Genomic DNA, 6,000 nt, shown 5'->3' on the forward strand with positions numbered 1-6,000 from the left:
TCAGTTTTTAATAGACCTATAAAAATCATGATAAATGTGCTCTGTGGGATTCAATTTCTCATAAAAGCTGGAACAGGCAATGCTTTTCTCCAAGAGAATGTAGAAGGTAAAACATAGATGGCCTTGGAAGACATACAAGTAAAGACTAGGGAGCCCAGCCCTGTAACAACAAGGACAAGCAAAGAGTTACAGGAAGGATGCTGGATGGGCCTGAGCCTAGCTAACTTGAATCTCCAAGATGTGGAGGTGGAGGAATGGCAATAGGGGATCCCAGGTGACACCACTGGGGGTTTCAATATAAAATCAACTCTTGGGGCACCTGGATGGCTCAGTGGGTTAAGCCTCTGCCTTCAGCTCAGGTCATGATCTCAGGGTCCTGGGATCGAGCCCCACATCGGACTCTCTGCTTGGCAGGTAGCCTGCTTCCTCCTCTCTCTCTGCCTGCTTGTGATCTCTGTCAAATAAATAAATAAATAAATCTTTTAAAAAATAAAATAAAATAATAAAATAAAGTCAACTCTTCAAAGGCCCCATTTTCTCAATTTAAGATTCAGTGGACTCCTTTCCATTCAGGATTTTTGAGAACTTCAGGACACTAATTCAACATATTGTTATTCAAGTTCCAGTTAAATGCATTCTACCCTTTTTAATCAGATTTTTGCTATCCCACATTTTCCTCTAAGGTTATTTAAAATTTTACAACATGTGAAGTCAGGATTTTTTTTTTAATCAAAGCACCAGGTCAAAACACCACTTGTATATGCTGTAGAAAAAAAATTATATAGGAGGAGGAACAAGATGGTGGAGTAGTAGGAGACCTAAAATACTCAAGTCCCAGGAGTTCAGCTAGATAATTATCAAACCATTCTGAACATCTACATACTCAACAAGAGATAGAAGAAGAGCAGCAATTCTAAGAACAGAAAAGCGACCACTTTCTGGAAGGTAGGACATGGAGAGAAGTGAATCCAAGGAACGGGAAGACAGACCACAGGGTCCTGGCAAGTGAGAGCGCAACGGAGCATAAAATCAGAACTTTTAGAAGTCTGCTCCACTGAGGAACGTTGCTCCAGAGGCTAAGTGGGGCAGGGACAGTGTCCTTGCAGGGACAGTGTTGTCTCAGGACCCACGGGGTCACAAAAACACTGGGGGTGTCTGAGTGTGGCAGAGCTCCCAGGTATTGGAGATGGGAAGCGGACTGTAGAGACGGGGCCTAGGAGTGGGTTCTCAGCTCAGGGTTACCTTAAACCATGATCAGGGCATAGTCAGACCACTGCTCTTTGAGCAGGGACCCCGCAAGTGACAGATCCGAAGAGACTCGCCTTCCTCCTTGGGGGAAGTGGCACAGGAGTGTGCTGCAGGAATTGGCTGGGTTTGGAGACTCCAAACGGAGCCCTGCGCCAGAGATTGAAATGCTTGTCACAGGCCGGATGAGCATGGAGTGCAGCTGGAGACCAGGGTGACGGGAGGGACTGACTGCTTTTCTCCAAGGGTGCACTGAGGAGTGGGGCCCAGAACTCTCAGCTCCTTCGGCCCGGAGATTGGGAGGCCACCATCTTCATTCCTGTCCTCCAGAACTCTACGGAAAGTGTTCAGGGAACAAAAGCTCCGGAGAACAAACTCAAGCAGATTAGTTAGCCTGGCCCCTGGCAAGGGCAGTGCAATTTTGCCTCTGGCAAAGACATTTGAGAATCAGTGCAACAGGTCCCTCCCCCAAATGATCAGCAAGAACATCCAGCCAAAACCAAGTTCCCTGATCAATGAGAACTGCAGAACTCCAAGATAGGGGAATATAGCACAGAGAATTCGTAGTGTTTTTCCCATGATTCTTCAGTCTTTCAAAGTTAAATTTCTTAAGTTTTATTTTTTTCTTATTCTATTTTTAAAATTTTTCCTCTTTCCTATTTTAACGTTTTTTAAATATTTTAATGTTTTAAAGATTTTCTTTAAAGATTTTATTTATTTATTTGACAGAGAGATCATAAGTAGGCAGAGAGGCAGGGAGAGGGAGAGGGGGTAAAGCAGGCTCCCCGCTGGGCAGAAAGCCCAATGTGGGGTTGGACCTTGAGATCATGACCTGAGCTGAAGACAGAGACTTAAACCACTGAGCCACCCAGGTGCCCCAAAATATTTCAAATTTTTTTTTAAACTATTTTATCAATATCTTTTTTTAAAAACATTTTTTAATTTTCATTGTTATAATCATATTCTATCCCTTCATTGTTTTGACCTTATTTTTTGTATACATACAGGTTTTTCTTTCTTTAAAATTTTGGGATACACTTTCTTCTAATAGATCAAAATATACCCTAAATCTAGTGCATGGCTTTGTTCTAGTCTCCAGCCTGATCACACTCTTTCTTTTTTTTTTTTTCTTTCTTCAACCAACTTCTTGTCAATTCCTTTTTTAGAATCTATTTTTAGTTATCATTTTTACAGTCATATTCCATCCCTTCATCATGTTTACCCTTATTTTTGTGTATATATATATAAGTTTTCTTTCTTTAAAACCTTAGAAGGCAGTCTCTTCTAACAGACCAAAATACACCCAAAATTAATTGTGTGATTCTCTTCTATTGACTGGTCATATATATATATATATATATATATATATATACATATACATATATACATTTTTTTTTCTCTTTTCTTCTCCCAGTTTCAGGTCTCTTCCAATTTGGCTACAGTATATTCTCTGGGGTTGTTGCTACACTTTTAGTATTTTGTTCTCATTCATCTATTCTTATCTGGATAAAATGACAAGGCAGAAAAACTCACGTCAAAAAAAAGAACAAGAGTCAATACCTATGGCTAGGACCTAATCAATATAGACATTAGTAAAATGTCACAACCAGAGTTCAGAATGACAATTATCAAAGTGCTAGCTGGGCTCAAAAAAAGCATGGGAGATACTAGAGAATCCCTTTCTAGAGAAATAAAATCCCTTTCTGGAGAAATAAATGAACTAAAATCTAATGAAGTTGAAATTAAAAAAGCTATTAATAAGGTGTAATCAAAAATAGAGCCTCTTACTGTTAGGATAAATGAGACAGAAGAGAGAATTAGTGATATAGAAGACCAAATGATGAAGAATAAAGAAGCTGAGAAAGAGAGAGATAAACAACTACTGGACCACGAGGGGAGAATTCCAGAGATAAGTGATACCATAAGACAAAACAATATTAGAATAATTGGGATCCCAGAAGATGAAGAAAGATAGAGAGGGGCAGAAGGTATAGTGGAGCAAATTATAACAGAGAATGTCCCTAGTATGGCAAAGGGAACAAGCATCAAAATATAGGAGGCACAGAAAACCCTCCCTCAAAATCAATAAAAATAGGTCCACACCCCATCATCTAATGGTAAAACTTACTAGTCTAAGTGACAAAGAGAAAATCCTGAAAGCAGCTGGGACAAGAAGTCTATAACACACAATGGTAGAAATGTGAGACTGGCAGCAGACTTATCCACAGAGACCTGGCAGGCCAGAAAGAACTGGCATGATATATTCAGAGCACTAAATGAGAAAAATATGCAGCCAAGAATACCATATCCAGCTAGGCTATCATTGAAAATAGAAAGAGAGGGGCGCCTGGGTGGCTCAGTGGGTTGAGCCTCTGCCTTCGGCTCAGGTCATGATCCCAGGGTCCTGGGATCGAGCCCCACATTGGGCTCTCTGCTCAGCGGGGAGCCTGCTTCCTCCTCTCTCTCTGCCTGCCTCTCTGCCTGCTTGTGATCTCTATCTGTCAAATAAATAAATAAAATCTTAAAAAAAAAAAAGGAAATAGAAAGAGAGATAAAAAGCTTCCAGGACAAACAAAAATTAAAAGAATCTGTAAACACCAAACCAGCCCTACAGGAAATATTGAAAGGGGTCCTCTAAGCAAAGAGAGACCCTAAAAGTAACAGATCAGAAAGGAACAGAAACAATATACAATAACAGTCATCTTACAGGTAATACAATGGCACTAAATTCCTATCTTTCAATAGTTACCCTGAATGTAAATGGGCTAAATGCCCCCAATCAAAAGACACAGGGTATCAGAATGGATTTAAAAAAAAAAAAAAAAAGACCCACCAATATGCTGTCTGCAAGAAACTCATTTTAGACCCAAAGACACCTCCAGATTTAAAGTGAAGGGGTGGAAAACAATCTACCATGTTAATGGACATCAAAACAAAGCTGGGGTGGCAATTCTTACAGCAGATAAATTAGATTTTAAGCCAAAGACTATTATAAGAGATGCAGAAGGACACTATATCAAACTTAAAGGGTCTGTCCAACAAGAAGATCTAACAATTTTAAATATCTATGCCCCTAATATGGGAGCAGCCAATTATATAAACCAATTAATAACAAAATCAAAGAAACACATTGCCAATAATACAATAATAGTAGGGGACTTTAACACCCCCCTTACTGAAATAGACAGATCATCTAAGTAAAAGATCAAGAAGGAAATAAAGGCTTTATTTATTTATTTATTTATTTAAAGGGATTGCCCAGGGAGAGAGGATCTTTTTTTTTTTAAGATTTTATTTAGTTATTTGACAGACAGAGATCACAAGTAGGCAGAGAGGCAGGCAGAGAGAAAGAGGAAGGGAAGCAGGCTCTCTGCTAAGCAGAGAGCCTGATGTGGAGCTCGATCCCAGGACCCTAGGACCCTGAGACCATGACCTGAGCCAAAGGCAGAGGCTTAACCCACTGAGCCACCCAGGTGCCCCGGAAATAAAGGCTTTAAATGACACATTGGACAAGATGGACATCACAAATATATTCAGAACATTCCATCCAAAAGCAACAGAATACACATTCTTCTCTATTGCAAGTGGAACATTCTGCAGAATAGATCACATCCTGGATCACAAATCAGGTCTCAACTGGTACCAAAAGATTGGGATCATTCCATGCATATTTGCAGACAACGAGTGTTTTGAAACAAAACAACAATAGGAAATTTGGAAAGAACCCAAATATATGGAGGCTAAAGAACATCCTACTAAAGAATGAATGGATCAACCAGGAAATTAAAGAAGAATTTAAAAAATTCGTGGAAACAAATGAAAATGAAAGCACAACTGCTCAAAATCTTTGGACACAGCAAAGGCGGTCCTGAAAGGAAAGTATATAGCAATACAAGCCTTTCTCAAGAAACAAGAAAGGTCTCAAGTACACAACCTAACCCTACACCTAAAACAGTGGGAGATATAAGAGCAAATGAAACCTAAATCCAGCAGAAGAAGAGAAATCATAAAGATCAGAGCAGAAATCAATGAAATAGAAACCAAAAGAACAGTAGAACGAATCAACAAAACTGGGAGCTGGTTCTTTGAAAGAATTAATAAGATTGATAAACCCCTGGCCAGATTTATCAAAAACAAAAGAGAAAGGACCCAAATTAATAAAATCATAAATGAAAGAGGAGAGATCACAAGCAACACCAAAGAAATACAAACAAGTATAAGAACATATTATGAGTAAATACACACCAGCAAATTTGACAATCTGGAAGGAATGGATGCATTCCTAGAGACATATAAACTACCAAAATGGAACCAAGAAGAAATAGAAAATCTCAACAGACCCATAACCAGTAAAGAGATTGAAGCAGTCATTGAAAGTCCCCCAACAAACAAAATCTCAGGCCAGATGGCCTCCCAGGGGAATCATACCAAACATTTAAAGAAGAGTTAATACCTATTCTCCTGAAACTGCTCCAAAAAATAGAAATGGAAGGAAAACTTCCAAACTAATTTTATGAGGCCAGCATTACCTTGATCCCAAAACCAGACAAAGACCCCATCAAAAAATAGAATTACAGACCAATATCCTTATTGAACACAGATGCAAAAATTCTCTCCAAAATACTAGCCAATAGGATCCAACAGTACGTTAAAAGGATTATTCACCAAGACCAAGTGGGATTTATTCCTGGGCTGCAAGGTTGGTTCAACATCCACATTGATTGATTTGTGGATGTTGAACCAACCTTGCAGCCC

Source organism: Enhydra lutris, unplaced genomic scaffold (assembly GCF_002288905.1).
Source record: "Enhydra lutris kenyoni isolate GAN:26980312 unplaced genomic scaffold, ASM228890v2 scaffoldscaffold40, whole genome shotgun sequence".
In the NCBI taxonomy this organism is placed as follows: domain Eukaryota; kingdom Metazoa; phylum Chordata; class Mammalia; order Carnivora; family Mustelidae; genus Enhydra; species Enhydra lutris.